The sequence below is a fragment of the Neophocaena asiaeorientalis genome, unplaced genomic scaffold (genome assembly GCF_003031525.2).
Source record: "Neophocaena asiaeorientalis asiaeorientalis breed wild unplaced genomic scaffold, Neophocaena_asiaeorientalis_V1.1 scaffold171, whole genome shotgun sequence".
NCBI lineage: Eukaryota > Metazoa > Chordata > Mammalia > Artiodactyla > Phocoenidae > Neophocaena > Neophocaena asiaeorientalis.
In genome coordinates, this window is record NW_020174013.1 from 3,978,163 (window position 1) to 3,995,075 (window position 16,913).

General features: G+C 42.0%; 1 pseudogene; it reads left to right on the top strand.

The window, feature by feature from the left end:
• Positions 1 to 13,755: 13,755 nt before the first annotated feature.
• Positions 13,756 to 14,349, top strand: LOC112405261 (receptor-binding cancer antigen expressed on SiSo cells pseudogene; annotated as a pseudogene).
• The last annotated feature ends 2,564 nt before the right edge of the window (positions 14,350 to 16,913 follow it).

Sequence of the window (16,913 nt, forward strand, 5' to 3'; positions counted from 1 at the left end):
AGCCCCTTGGCTGCCTGCTGGGCAACTTTCATTTCCTCTCTCTCCAGACGTGTAAACATGTAGGAAAGACCTACAGTGTTCTTCACCACGCTCTTCTTCTTTGCTAACTCTTGTTCATTCTTCGTGTTCAGTACTAGTTGTCCCTTCCTCACACAAGCCTAGTCTGACCCCCAGATAATTTTACCCATTATGTGCTTCTGCAGCTTCCTCTGCTGCACTTTTCATAGTACTTTTCACACCTTTAAAAACATCTGCAGTGCCTGTATTCCACACTAGCATTAAAGTTGAGACCCTCATTCATCGTGGTTTCCCCAGCACATGTAGCAGACATCTTTGCTGAATGAAAAGATGAATTTAACAAGCATTCATCAGTATGAATAATTCACACCCTCCACCCAATTAATATATGTCCTAAGGACTGTGTATTCCTTTTGTTGTTTCTCCCTCTCTATATTTGATTTCTGAATTCATTTTGCTAGTTTGCAGAGTATGAGATAAGCTGAGATGGACACAGGGGTTGGAGATGTGATATCTGTTTGTGTTAGTAACCAAGATTGTTTGATTCCTTGTAAGTCCTCTGCTGGTACTGACTATTCTGACCTTGGACACAATCAGATCTGGAAGAACCTTGAGTTTGTCCAGTAATTCCTAACATAAAGCACCTTCCATCCTTTTGTATGTGGTTGGAAAACTGTTAGTTTTTTAAAAAGCATACTTGATAAGTATATCCATTTTGAATGTGGTTTAGATTAAAGCATTTCCCGAGGGTTTCATTTTTACTGCTGGTTTCATTGGCATTTGGCAATTTTGTCCTTTTGTTAAACTATGTGAAAACAGCTCTAAAGAAATTGGCTCCAAAGGCCATTTTAATATTTTTCTTATGGGAGGAAATTAGTGGCCACATTTAACAAATCAACATCTCTACTTAATGTCCATCTCCACTGTTACCTTTGGAGCATTTTAAAGGATAGAAACCAGAAAAATCTCCTGAGTATGATATATAGAGCTTCTTTTAGCCTCTTGGAAATGATAGGGTTTGGGAGTGGGGAGGGAGGGATATTGGAAAGAGAGAAATAGGAATAAAAGTGAGGGATGATAGGATTATTTTTCTTTATATTTTTATTAGTTTGCCAAATATCTTAACCTGACATTCTAAATCCTCTTTTAAAATATCACGGAACTTTACCAGCAGATGAGTTTTCAGAAAAATTTCAGTATGAGAGCAGTGGAGGGATTGAGTCTTTTCTTGAGGCTTCAGGCTAAACATAGGGGCTGTTGCCAGGGCTAGGGATCAATAATGAGATGTGACTTCAGGGAAATCATCTATGAGCAGATTTCCCCCCCTCTTCCCCAAAAGCTCCATCATGAACCTATCACGGTGCCAGGAATTTTGCTGTTAATTATTGATTCCTCTAGGCTTAAGGGATTGTATACTTAGGAGTCTTCTATGAAAATGCAGTTTTCCCCTCTGAGGTCTCCGGCACACACACATAGATACACCACTTACCAGTTCTGAACACTAATTAATCAAATGTCTTTCCTTAAGGTAAAAAAAAACATGGGGAAGGACATTCTGATGGGCGAGACCAGCATATGATGGTTCTTTGGATGCAAGCAAAATAAAGTTATCTTTACTAATAATAACTTATTGGAAGGACACTGTTGGTGCCCAGCATCAGAGGAGGAGACAGCCAATCAGGCCTTAAGACAGATAGTAACCAGGACTGTGAACTTAGACAAGATGATTACATTCTCACGCCTCTGTTTCCTCATTTGGAGACTTGGAGATAAATACAGTGCTGACCTCATGAAGTTGTTATGAGGATCAAATGAATCCCTATTCTTGAAATGCTTAGAACAGTGGCTAGCACTTAGTAGAAGCTCAATAAAAGTTATCTCTTAGCCTGAATGCAGGAAACTCTCAGAGGCTGCCAACAGAAAGACTCTGGTTCTTGGACAGATGATGATGGCTTGAGCCAGGGAGATAGAGGGGGAGGTGATGAGAAGTCATTATACTCTGGACTTCTACAGAAGGTAGAATGCCAACTGTATTTGCTAACTGATTAAATGTGAAGTGTGAGAGAAAGAGAGGAATAAAGAATGATGTCATGGTTTTGGATCAGAGCAAATGGAAAGTTAGAAGTTGCCATTTATTGAGATGGAGGAATTGGGGCAGATAAAGAGTCTGTTTTTAGACACTTTTAGTTGAAGATGCCTATAAGACTTCTAAGGGCAGATGTCAAGGTCAGCTGAATGAAAGAGTCTAGTGTTAAGTGCAGGGGCCCAGACTTGAGTGGTGAATAGAAAACAGCAAGAACAATACATAGAGGAGCTAAAATAATTATTTCCTAACTACTTGCGAGGGTGTAGCTGATATTAATGAATTTCCTCTGACGTTACCCATTCTGTATTCTCTTTCCCTCTTGCCCAAGCTTCAACTGATTCAGTTTCTTTGTCTAATGAAGCGATCTAAATTTTTATTCCGGAGGGTTCTGGGCTTTTGGTAGAACTGTCTGTCATACATTTGCTGCAGTCCTCCATTGACACTTCCTGTTGGACGTGGTAGATCGAGGTGGTACCTAGAGATCAACACTTCCTGTTGGACAGGCCTTGTGCAATTCTCCAGTGGGCAGCTTGGTAAAACAGGGCTACATGAAACAATTTTGAGGGAAGAAGTGCCACGAGTGGGAAAAGGGTGAAGAAAATGAGAAGGGAATGTTCTAAGACAAGTTTATTTGCTCTACTGATGATTACTCAGTGTCTTTCTCCGGGGAATTGAAAAAGGCTCAGCTCACACCTGGCCTCCTTTCCTCACCCCACCCCTGAATCTCAGGTAGACGCCCCTCAGCCCTCCTCCATTTTAGCACACAAGATCAAAGCAGGCTGTGCTTGGATTCTTCTGCTATTAATTTTCATTACCCAAACAGTCATTAAATGAAACTCAGCCCAGGTTTGTTTTCTTTTTTTTAGTCCAGTTTTTATTACCACCACCTGACTAGTTATTAAAAAGCAAGTAGGCATCAATTAGCTGCAGACACATACATGACAATTACACTGGGGAGACACGACACATCCCCTGGAGTGCGGAATAATCTGGCAGAGACCAGAGCTCCATGGATAAGCAAAAAATGTGTCTAATTGACTTCCTGGGAAATGAGGTCCTCATGTCAAAACATCTGGGCACAATTTTCTGGGCATTTAAACAACTCTCTGGCTCTGCAGAGGCATAGAGTAGGCCCTGGGCTGCATCTTGACTGGATTCAAACAGTCCCTTTGTACTTTATCCTTACCCACTTCCACTCCTTGCCGCATATGCCCTTGTCTTTAGCTCTTGGACAGACCCACCTGTTATGGTTTGAAGAGATGGGCTTTTCTCCCTACATCTCATCACCCTGTCCTCTGCCACACTGAACTTCTAGCCATTCCATGGACAGGCCTGAAGGGTCAGATTAGGTATTTTGTGCGTTTTCTTTGCCCCCGGTGTTACTGAAAATGTGTACTTATCCTTCAAGTGCTAGCCTAAATGTCACTGATTTAATGTAGCTTTTACGGAGTGCCCTCTAGCCGTTAGCTGTTTTGTACGCCATTCTCCCACTTCCTACCTCAGGAATAGTACTTATCAGATTTACACTGTCATTTAACTGCTCACACATCTGTCTTTTTGACTAGCACACGAGCTGCTTGAGTTTAGGAAATGTGTGGTTCTGCTTTTGTAGTCTAAGATCCCAGGCTCATGAGCCATTTGGTGAAATTTTGTAGCATTTATAAATTGGTTTTTGCTTGGCCAACTCAAATAATGAGGTCCAAAAATATGACTGAAATAAATTTCTATTCAACAGTTGGTGTTATTTTCCTGTAGTTATTGCCCACGAATAAGAAGTATGGGCAGGTTTTATCTCCTCCCCAGGCTTGTGGAAGAGCCCTGGACAACACCTGTAATACATGAAAGAGCCGTGGTTCTCCGTGTGGTCAGAGGACCATTAGAATCACATGAGCTTGATGGGATGTGGATTTCTGAGCCCTTCTTCAGATCACAGAATGTGATCTTCAGGAGGTGGGGACAGGGAGTCCGGGTGTTCAAAAAATTCCCTGAGGGCTTCCCTCGTGGCGCAGTGGTTGAGAGTCCGCCTGCCGATGCAGGGGACGCAGGTTCGTGCCCCGGTCCGGGAAGATCCCACATGCCACGGAGGGGCTGGGTCCGTGAGCCATGGCCGCTGAGCCTGCGCGTCCGGAGCCTGTGCTCCGCGGCAGGAGAGGTCACAACAGTGAGAGGCCCGCGTACCGCAAAAAAAAAAAAAAAAGTTCCCTGAGTGAGTCTTAGAGACTCGTAAATTTGAAAGCCACCACGGTAGAGAGAAGGGAGATAAAATGTTCCCTCATAAATGCAACCAGGATGCACTACAGTATAAAATAAAACTAGAGACCAGAAAATACTGTGAGAGGCAAAACTATACTCCATCCTATTATGGAACAGGGATACCCTTTTATTTCTAACGTCGATTACTTGCATTCTTACCCTCCCATCAACCATTATGTGATGCACATATCCTCATGCCTATGTGTGTCACAAAATTTTCACAAGTGCCCCTAATAGAAGAAAGTGAAGTTATACTTCTGGGATTCTGAGAGAATAACCAGTGCAGCCTCCTGGAGAAAAACAGCATGCCTCTAAAGCCTTTAACTTTATCTTAAATATTCACGTTGACTATGAATTCTACTCCATAATATAGGTCACACACACACACGTATATATATTTGTTACATATAAATACATATCAATATAATATATATTTGTTTTAAAATAAAAGTGATGTTTTAAAACACTATTAAATAAAATTTAAGCTCCAGGAAATTTAACCTGTTAGTCCTTTGAGATAACTGTAGGGTTGTGGTTGTCTCCATTTAAGAAGGTATCATCTTAAAATATCAGTGGATGAGGATTCTGGAAGGAGAAAAAATAGAATGATAAAGCCAGCGTAGCTGTATAAATAAAAAAGGAATGATCTACCAATGGCTTCAAATATTCTTTGGAATCAGAACTCATTTATTGGCTATACAATCTTGGGCAAATGACAGTAACTCTTAGAACCTCTGATCTTTTGTCCATAAAATGAAAATAAACTACAAACCTTTCAGCGATGGTTGTAAAGAACAGAGATAATGTATGTGAAACCCATGGTCCATAATAGAATCTCAAAAATTGCAGCTTTTTTTTTCTTTTAATCAACTTTTGACCTTCTGGACATGACAGGATAACTGGTACCTGAATAGTCTTCTCACTATAAAATCTGAAAACAACTGTTCCCAAAAATTTAGCCATAGATAGCAGAGGACTGTGGAGGTGGAGAAGAGAAAAGCAAGGTGAACAATATGATCATCCCAGCTTCCTACCTGCAGGCAACTTCTGGACTCGGCACAGGAAGAAAAAACCCAGGTAGAGCAAAGTGGTCTTGCTGAGCTAAGTAGTTTCAGAGATCAGAGTTTGAGGCACTAAGGTGGCTATAATTTGTGGCATAGAATACTAGAGAAAGAGAAAAGCATAGAAATCTGCATAGGGATTTCCTCAATTCCTTGGATAATTACTAATCTGAACACGTTACAGTGAAGACTCCACAAGGCCAGGCAAAGAAGATCTGCTGGGAAAATGATGAATTACTAGGGACCTAGAAGCTGAATAATTCCCAGAGTCTACTTAAAAACCCATTCTTACTAAGTTTTATAAGAAACCTCAAAATAATTTGATGATCCACAGGTAAACTAAGACTAGCACTTTTTAAAGAAAGGAACAAAATCCAGGCACTAACAATTCACTATGTCCAGCATCCAGTCATAAATTATTAGGTGAAGAAATGGGAAAATGTTACCCATAACCAAGAGAGAAATCAGTCAAGACAAACAGATAAAGAGATGATAAAATTAGCAAACAAGGATTTTAAAGAGCTGCTGTAAATGTGAACACAGTGTCGGTGACCTGTGGAAGAATTCCCAGTGGTATGTCTTAGTTGCTGTTAATAGTCATGTCCAGTGGATGACCACATTTCGTGTGGAAGCAGAATTTTGTCTGGAATTCTTTAACTCACATCAAACAAATGAAGGTAATTTTAGATTCATGTTTGGAATATTTCATTCAACTCACAGAATAGGAAAGCAGAAAATTCAGAGACAAAATCTGTCTAGTTCCAAATTGCGTGCAAGCTTGTTTGGACTTTCTCTGGTGGAAAAAAGGGGGGAAGAAAAGCAGGGGGACAAAGTAAGAAACCCAAGAGTATTTTAATGAAAATTGGAGATGATCTTTCTAATTCTTACTGCTGCTTTAGTTCAGGAGTAGGCAGTTTTGTAATAGAAGACAATAGCTACTAAACTCAATTGAATCATTACACCATGATGTCATTGTTATGGGTTCAGAACTCAGCTGGGCTAATTAGGTCTTTATATTTTATTAAGAGCCGCTCATTACATCTTTACCCTGGCCTATTGGTCATAAAGAAGTTATACTGGTTACAAGAAGAACAGGAAATGTGTGCGGATAGAATAGCGAAATTCATGAAGTAGAAATGATAAGGCATACTGATCTTTGCTCAAAAACAAAAATATCAGAAAAAACAAAGAAAGCCAGTACTTAAAGAATCAGGGTTGTTCAAATACAGTTGACCCTTGAACACGCAGGCGTTGGGGGTGCTGACCCTCTGCACAGTTGAAAATCTACATGTAATTTATAGTCAGCCATCTGTATCTGTGGTTTCATATCCGCAGATTCAATCAACCACAGATTGTGTAGTACTGTAGTATTTGCTATTGAAAAAAATCTGTATGTAAGTGGACCCCCCCCAGTTCAAACCTGTGTTGTTCAAGGGTTAACTGTATACTATTCACTTAGCACTATTCACAATAGCCAAGAGATAGAAACAAACCAAATATCCATCAGTGGATGAATGGTTAACCAAATGTGTTTTATACACACAACAGAATATCATTCAACCCTAAAAAGGAAGGAAATCCTGTCACATGCTACAATGCAGATGACCCTGAGAACATTACGCTAAGTGAAACAAGTCTATTACAAAATGTTATATACTGTGTGATTCCACTTACATGAGGAAACTAGTCAAATCCATAGAAACAAAGCAGAATATTAGTTCCCAGGGATTGGGGGTGGGAAATTGTTTAATGGATATAGTTTCAGTTTTGCCAGATAAAGTTCTGGAGATCTGTTTCACAACAACGTGAATAATACTTAACACTACTGAACTGTACACTTAAAATGGTTAAGATGGTAAATTTTATTTTACCACAATAAAAAAAGCGTGTGTGTATATAAAATTTACTGAAAACGTACAGCAACCCTGTGAGGATAGACATTATTAAACCACTCTAAAGGTGTGGAAGTTAGATTCAGAGAAATAAAATGATTTGTCCGCAGTCATCCAGCTGCGTTCATAGCATAATGAGTTAAACTCAGCCGTCTGACTTTGAAGCCAGTGCCCCTCCTACTCATCTTGTTCCATGAAAGTGGACAAGCTCATTACTGCTGGGCGTCAAGCCGCTTGGAGGTCCATACACCATGAGCAAGTGTCCCTTCCTTGAGTTCCTTTGTATTTATCCGGTTTTCTGCCTCTCCTTTGAAGGCATCTTTGTTCACCTCATCTGGGAGTGATTTTCCAGGCTTATAGATTTTTAGACTTGATATTACCTTCAAGCATCTAGTCCAGAGGTTTCCACCTCTGTTTTGTCTGCTTTGGATGACATGGTAAAGAGGGGGCTCCACCCAGTGTCTCCTGGGAAAGCTCTGCTTTGACTTATTTAATATACTGGAATTCTGTGTTAAGATTTCATTTACAAAAAAAATGAAAAGGGTGCTAATGCTAGGAAATGAATCTATTCCAACTACCCATAGGTGGGGAGACCGAGGCCCAGAGTGACTTGCCAGGCAGAAACAGCTAGTGAGTGGTAAGGCCAAGCTGAGAATTCAGATCTCTTTCATAGTCTGTATTTAAATTTGCTGCTCTCTGGACTCTGCTTGCTAAACTCCTGTAATCCCTCTTTTTGGCTACAAATTGATACTATCCTTCTTTTCATCTGGATGATGTGTGTGTGTGTGTGTGTGTGTGTGTGTGTGTGTGTGTGTGTGTGAGTTTTACTTCCCTTTCTAAAGTATAATGTCTTTGAGGGATGTCACTCATCCTGGTGTCTGATTGTCTGAGTTAGGACACAATACTTGCATATTCATTCATTCCACATTGCAGTTTCCTGGTATATACCTGCCAATTACATGAATAAATACATCAATAGTGGATTTCAAACCCATATAGTCATTCACCTTGATCTGTTTCTGTGCTTTTCAGTGGCAAAAGTTATAAGTAAGCCTTGAAGGCCAGTTTCAAAAGCAGAGAGTTTTTAGAGCGGTTTCATTGTTAAAAGAATAGTAATAATTGGAATATGTTCTCAAGTTCACTGCTAGTCTGTATGGCTTTTGGTGAATATGTTCTCAAGTTCACTGCTAGTCTGTATGGCTTTTGGTGAAAGCAGAGTGAGGTGAGTGGCAGGTGGGGACTCTGGGAGACCAGTGACAGAGGGCTTGGGGTCTGTAGAGCTGCAGCTGCATTTTGGGGGTGTTTCACCTGGCAAATACCTTTTCAAGTGTTTCAGGTTCAGTGAACTCAGAATGGGAATTTTGCCAATTGCCTTTTCCATTTGCTTCTCAAGCCTCTGTGTACTTAAGTGGCAATTTAATCCATCTGCTTCATTTTCATGTACACTTAACTCCCCTAAATATTATTTGGAGGGAAAGAAATCTGAGAACTTTCTGATTTAGGTAATGCGGATTGATCGTCCATTCCAGAAAGGAAAAGCATAAACAAATAAATACCAGGATTGTTTAGTCTAATTCATAAATAAGAGGAGTTCTCTCTTCCAGCTGTAGGCATATTGTGCAACACTGTGACATCAGAGTCTAACATTTAGCATGTCTCCTGCGTCAGCCGCCATCATTTACCTTCCTCTGGTGTCCTCCTCCTTGAATGCTCTGCTCTCTTAAAGTAGTACTCTAACCTCACAATGCCGTAAGACAATGCTCCGTATTTTTGTAACTCTTGCTTTACTCATTGGCAGATGATTTATCTGATAAAGGATAAATAAATACGTTGCAGAGTGGAAATTGAAGGTCAGGATGTCTGACTCCAAGGCCTGCACCCTTAACCTCCGTGCTCACTGCCTCTCATAGACTTACTACCTTCTCAACATGTTTGCATTTAAGGGGCACTTCCTCGGATACCAGACTCTTAAAGAATGACGCTGGATGGAAGAGAAACAGGCATTAGGAGCAAAACAAGCCCTCAGGACTCCGGAACTATAAAAGTTGAGAGTGCGTGAGAGAATTACTCCACTTTCACGTGAGGTTGACTCAGAAGATGTGAAACAGTTCCCTTTGTGAGGGTGCAGGTGTAAATCTACTTGTTTCAAGAATCTGTCCTGGTACTTTTAAAGTAGACAACAAACACACATTAATTTACAATGTGCATTGGATTTCCCCAACAGTTTGAGGCTCTACAGCCTGAATTTTTGCCTTGCCTCTAACCTCTCCCGGACATCACTAACCCCTCTGTCCCCCCCACACCGACCCCAGCATGATTATCTGAGTGTTATGGTTCTCAGAGTGTGGTCTCCAGACCAGCAACACCTAGGAACTTGTTAAAAGGGAAAATTCGTGGGCCCTGCTCCAGACCTGCTGAATCGGGAACTGTAGGGTTGGCGCCAACAATCTGTGCTTTAATGAGTCAGTCCTTCAAGTGATTCTGATCTACACTCAAGTTCGCACACCACTGTTTCCATGAAAGGAGTCAATAAAATGCAATATGGATCCTTAACACACTATACTAAGAAGTGTGGATCAACCAGAATAAGGCCAGGTCTGGCTCAAGGTACGGATACTGACTGCAGACTCTTGGGGGTCCTGCATGGCAAGGGTGAGGGTATAGCTGGTTTTTAACAGGAGACACAGCAGGGGGAGTAGCATTGACTTTGGAGTCCTGAGTTCGAATCCTAACTCTGCTATTTGATAGCTGTGTGACTTTAAGGAAGTTACTCAACCTCTCTGATCTGAAATTCCTAATCCATGAAATAAATAGTATCTACTCCATGGAGTTATTGTGAGGTTAAGAGAGAGAATGTAAAGGTAAAATGTACATATAAAACCACTCACATGGTGTTCCACACTAAGTGGGTGATATCTATTTGAAGACAGCTTTGGCCACAGCTGTTAAAGTCTGGTCCTTCCCTTGTTATTTACAACAGGCTAAGCTATCATTATTCCATAGCTAAGACCTCAGATGCTGGAAAGGCTCTTATCTGTGGCCCTGGCCAACCAAAACAAAGGCTCAGACTGCTGTCTTACTTGAGAGAAGTCACTAACCCTTCCAACTCCAACCGGTCTCTTTCTTTGTGAGGGTCTTCAAACAACCCCCGGGCCGCGTGATCACTGGCCAGTTCTAGTCATTGACTCCTTGTTTACAACCCCACTCTAGGAGGGCCCTGATCCCCAGGGCAAAGACAAGAGGCCACTGCAGGGTGAGCATCTGCATTCCCTCAGGGCTGATTTCTAGCCATGAGGTGGTGGGAGGCTGCAGGAAGCTAGCCAGGATGCAGGAACAGGACTTATTACTACCATGACCTCTACCAAAGCAGCAGAAACAACAGGTCTCTGGTACTGATGGTCTGCCTGTCTTCCGGAGAGCAAGTTAACCCCTTTATGTAACCTTGGCTTTCATTGCAAACTTCTCCAAGGACTGCTTTCCCAGAACAGTCTCCAAGATGCAGCATGTGCCGCTTTGCTCCCTCATTCCTGTTTCTTTTATTCACATGTAATTTTTCTCATTTAAATCCGGTCAGAATAGGTGAATGTGTGGTGGCCAGGGCGGTGTGTGCCCAGTGCAGCCTTAACAGGGCCTTACCCCTCCGCGGTCTGATTCACTCAGCGTCCTTGGTTAGCCTCACTCTTGTGGTTAAACTGGTTTATAATTCTGCCTTTTGCTCTTCTTTGTTTGTTCTCAAGATCTGCTGTGCGGTTTCTTCCACCTTTATAGCTAACTCAGTTTGCACTAGCTAAATTTGATCTCTTCTTCCTCCTCTGTATCACAGATTACCCTTCAGGTCAGTCCTCCCCCTGATATTGGTGTGTAACACACTTTCTTCATTCATCTCCAGCAAGTGAGAATAAGAGCAGTACATTTTCCTTCAGGCAGCCGGGACAGCCTGGGGTCAGCCACTGCCATCACAGCCTCGCTGAGCATCTCACCAGGGCACTGGGAGAGGGTGGGGAATCAAGATTACCTCTGCGAACCGAGGACTTGGAAGGCAGGGAAACGTTATTATCTTGTGCTAGGAAACCTCCCCATTACCTCTTGAAGGCTAAAGACCAGGCCCTTTTCCTAGTTCTGAAGGTATATGTATTACTACCCAGGGCAGGGTTGACATGGCATCCTGAGAATTCCAAAGGCAAGATATCAAGCTTCTGTGTTTGTGGGTGTACGGGTGTGTGCACACGTGTGTAGTAGCGGCTGGGGAGTCGGGATGATGATAAGAATTCAAAACCCAATTTTTGCTTTACTTCAGTCATAGAGAATGGCTTTCACAGGGCCACACTGCTGACTGGTCTCTTAATGTACATCCCCACCTCACAGCTAATAGAGCCAAGCCTACACTGGACTGTGAATAGCCAGCCATCTCCAGAGGATACCATCGCTACTATCTTCCTCTTGGCCATCCATTTGGCACTTTGACAAAAGTCCTGCTGTCCTTCCTCTGCCTAGAGCTGTTCAGCTCAGACAAGTAGCTTTGTCTTTAAGTCTCCCAGGAGAAGAACTTGAAGAGGGGCCCCCAGGTTTGTGTGTCATAGGTCAGAAGGATCCACCAGCACCTAGAAGCTCGAATGAGGCTCCCCAATTCCCTGCTCCTTTTCCACCTCCATCTCAATTTACCCCATCTTTCGCAACAGACCTCGAGCAAAAGGGTGTCAACAGGTACTCGAGAACCAACTGTGATTCGTCAGCTGTGACAGATCTACTCTGTGAGGAAAAGAAAAACCACAGTTCTTTTCTCTGTGCTCTTGTTTCCTCTAGGGATTTCTCTGAAAGGTTCTGGTCTCATCTGGGAGGAGTCAGAGCTGAGGGCTTTAATTGTAGCTCTTTCATGTCCCACGGGACATGGTGATGTGCAAGAGCAAAGTGACTTCTCTGAGATTTGGTGTATTTGTAAAAAAAAAAAAAAAAGTGATAATACTTACAGACTATATTGTTATAATGATGAAGTAAGATAGTGAACATAGGGCTTCCCTGGTGGCACAGTGGTTGAGAGTCCGCCTGCCGATGCAGCGTACACGGGATCGTGCCCCGGTCCGGGAAGATCCCACATGCCGCAGAGCGGCTGGGCCTGTGAGCCATGGCCGCTGAGCCTGCGCGTCCGGAGCCTGTGCTCCGCAACGGGAGAGGCCACAACAGTGAGAGGCCCGCGTACCGCAAAAAAAGAAAAAAAAAAGATAGTGAACATAAATGCCAAGCAGTGTGCCTGGGCCCCTGGAGGGTGTTCACAGCACGGGCTCTCTTCTTACCTTCCCTGTGCCACTGAGTGTTGAGGGGCACAGGACATCTCGGTGTTGACCTGCAGACCAGTGCTAAGAAATCATGTTTAAAAGCCGCTAGTCTAAGGATAATGATGGGATGTCATTGAAGCGACTGGAACATTAGAGGTTAACCCAAATGAAACCACTTGTGTTAGGAAACGCGGCCTGGGACAAAGTAAAACCATGCCACACAGATAGGGAAGAGACCGAGGCAGAGGGACACGGGGGCTAATTTGTTTATGGACTCCAGTTCTGTGTCTGAATTGCTCTTCTCAGGTTGTGTGTTGTACATGACGGTATCCACCGATTCTAGGAAAGGCTGTTAGAAATCATGTCCCTAAAGGAATTTACCATTACAAAGCACAAATGCCACACGCCAGATAAAGGGGTTTAGTCATCTCCCCAGAGGGAGATCTTTTATCCTGAAGAGTCCCTTCTTGCGAGAATCCCTTCTTGGGTTTCTAAGATTCCCAGGGGTGAAAAGGGCCCATAACCTTCTTTGCCCTTTCCTCTGGGATTGCTCTGTGGCTGAAACGAAGAGGAATCAAATTTAGAAACATCTGAAAGGAAATCCAGATCCAGGATATTATTAGATGCGAGGCAAGCCACAGTATCAGCGGGTGAGGTCCTGTCAACGGGATTTAGAAGGATCTTAAATAAGAGCATGGCCCTAAGTCCACGGAAGCGGGAAGAGTCATGGGTTTTCATATCTTCCCCTCTTCAGAAGCCGAGGCTACAACTTCCTATATGTGGCTTGTATATAACAAGGCTCATTTCATATAATAAGAAAAACAAATGTATTTTCAGGAAATGACAGGAAAATAGGAAGAAAATAAAGCTATGTTTGGGGGACTATCTTAAAATTTCAAACGGTGCTATAAGATCTAAAAAAAAAAAAGGGGCTGGGGGAGGGTTTCCCGACGAGGGGGCGGCTATGGCAGCAGCGGGCAGCACCGGCGGCTGAGACGGAGCGCGCGCCCAGCTTTGAATGAGCGAGGCTGGGACTGAGCCGGCGGAGCGCAAGCTCGAGCAAGCGATCAGCAGTGCGCGTGCGCGCGCCTTGCGTGCGCGCGCAGCCCGCAGCCCCTGGGAGCCTCCGCCGGGCGGGCGGGGAGGGGAAGGGGCAGGTTTTGATTCCCACCATGGGTATCACACAGTTTCGGTTATTTAAAGTTTGTACCTGCCCAGCAACAGTATTCTCATTCCTAAAGATATTAATAGGCAGACCTGGCAGAGGACGGAAGTTAAGTGGCGACCAAAGAATTTTGCCAACTACAGTTGATTATTCATCAGTTCCTAAGCAGACAGATGTTGGGGAGTGGGCTTCCTGGGGTGAAGATGCACCCACAAGTGTAAGGATTGAAGGAGGGAATGGGAATGTGGCAACACAGCAAAATGCTTTAGAACAACTGGAACCTGACTATTTTAAGGACATGACACCAGCTATAAGGAAAACCCAGAAAATCATTATTAAGAAGAGAGAACTATTAAATTTTGGCATCCCAGACGGTAGCACGGGTTTCGCTACCAGACTAGCAGTTACACAAGATACGCCTTTTATTCATCAGTCTCCTGAATTAGGTGACTTGGGTACCTGGCAGGAAAATACCAATGCATGGGAAGAAGAAGAAGATGCGGCCTGGCAAGCCAAAGAAGTTCTGAGGCAGCAGAAGAGAGAGAAAAGAGAGCAGCAGAACAGCAAAGGAAGAAAATGGAAAAGGACGCACAGGGGCTAATGAAGAAAGAACGAAACAAAATTGGTGTGAAACTTTCATGCCAAAATGTTCTTCAGGTGTCATCGAAGTGCCAGTACGAGAAACATGAGCTCCACAACCCAAGTAACATTTGTATGGAGCTAAGAGTAGTTTCAGAATACAAATACACTGCTTGATTTTAACGCATTCATCAGGCCATGCGGGACACCAGGGTTCTCTCAAAGTCCCTTGAACTCTTAGTGATTGAGACTCAACAAAAAAAGACTTGTGAGTTAATATTTTCTTCAACACGTTCCAACTGTAAGACAATTGTTTGCTGTAGAGAAATTATTACAAATGGAACGGATCAGTACCTCTTCAAGCTAGTGTTTCTAGCTAATTAAATGGGTGTAAATTTTATGGTGGGAAAGAACTGTGCTGTCTATAATGCTTTCCTTCAATGTGCATGATGATAAAATAAATAATTTTAAATATTAAAAAAATAATAATGGAGTTGAGAAGGTCTGTGGCTTCGGAGGCCACCGTAGTTCACTGCTGCCCAAAGTGCTCTACCTGGCATTTAAAACATTTCATCCAAAGGTCTCACTTACCTATCCAACCTTGCTGGATTTTAGGAGTCTACTTCCAGATTCTTCCCTTGACAGGTGCAAAAACTGATAACCAGAGATTTTAAGAGATGGCTCATTCTTATGTAGCTGGTTAGTATTAGAGTCGACAAAAGCAATGAAGTCTCCTATGAAAATATATTTGCAATATATTGTTAGTAAAAAACTAATCTTTTATTAAACAGTGTATTTCTACATGTGAGTGTGTGTGTGCGTTTTCATTCCGGGTAATGAATGTGGTTGATTTCTATTTTCTTCTTCTTCCTCTCTTTTAAAAAATTTTATTGAAGTATAGTTATTTACAATGTTGTGTTAATTTCTGCTATATAGCACTGAATCAGTTATACATATAAGTATTCTTTTTCATATTCTTTCCCATTATGGTTTTATCACAGGATATTGAATATTGTTTCCTGTGCTATACAGTAGGACCTTGTCATTTATCCATCCTATATATAATAGTTTGCATCTGCTCATCCCAGACTCCCAGTACCTCCCACCCCCACCCTTGGCAGCCACAAGTCTGTTCTCTATGTCTGTGAGTCTGCTTCTGTTTCATAGATATGTTCATTTGTGTCATATTTCAGATTCCACATATAAGTGATATATATAGTATTTGCTTTTCTCTTTCTGACTTACTTCATTTAATATGATAATCTCTAAGTCCATCCATGTTGCTGCAAATGGCACTATTTCATTCTCTTTAATGGCTAATATTCCATTGTGTGTGTGTGTGTGTGTGTGTGTGTATATATATATATATATATATATACATACATACATACATACCACATTATCTTTATCCATTCATCTGTCGATGGACAGTTAGGTTGTTTCCATGTCTTGGCTATTGTAAATAGTGCTTCTATGAACATAGGGGTGCATATATCTTTTTGAATTATAGTTTTGTCTGGGTATATGCCCAGGAGAGGGATTGCTGGATCCTATGGCAACTCTATTTTTAGTTTTTTTAAGAACCTCCATACTGTTTTCCATAGTGGCTGAACCAATTTACATTCCCACCAATAGTGTAAAGAGGGTTCCCTTTCTCCACACCCTCTCCAGCATTTATTATTTGTAGACTTTTTAATGATGGCCGTTCTGGTCGATGTGAAGTGGTACCTCATTGCAGTTTGGATTTGGATTTCTCTAATAATTAGCTATGATGAGCATCTTTTCATGTACCTATTGACTATCTGTATATCTTCTTTGGAGAAATGTCTATTTAGGTCTTCTGCCCATTTTTCGATTGGGTTGTTTGTTTTTTTGTTTCTGAGTTGTATGAGCTGTTTGTATATTTTGGAAATTAAGCCCTTGTCAGTCACATCATTTGAAAATATTTTCTCCCAGTTCGTTTGTTGTCTTTTTGTTTTGTTTATGGTTTCCTTTGCTGTGCAAAAGCTTACAAGCTTGACTAGGTCCCATTTGTTTACTTTTGCTTTTATTTCTATTGTCTTGGGAGACTGACCTAAGAAAACATTAGTACGATTTATGTCAGAGAATGTTTTGCCTATATTCTCTTCTAGAAGTTTTATGTTGTCTTATGTTTAAGTCTTTAAACCATTTTGAGTTTATTTTTGTGCATGGTGTGAGGGTGTGTTCTAACTTCATTGATTTGCATGCGGCTGTCCAGCTTTCCCAACACTACTTGCTAAAGAGACTGTCTTTTCTGCATTGTATATTTTTGCCTCTTTGTCAAAGATTAATTGTCCATAGGTGTGTGGGTCTATTTTCTTCTTTTGATTGTCTATTTTTTCCTTGATATACTTGTAAGACTATTGGTTGATTTGGAATAAAATGGGACATTTAGTGGCTTATATGACTGGGAAGTCTAGGGACACTATTTCCACAACAACCAGAACATGTGAATCAAAGCAGGGTGTTGTCCTTCATTAGATTTCTTGACCCTGTTTCGCTCTGAAGGTTGCCCTCCTTCCCACCCACTGAAGGTGATCTTCCTCCATGTGGCCGGGAGACGTG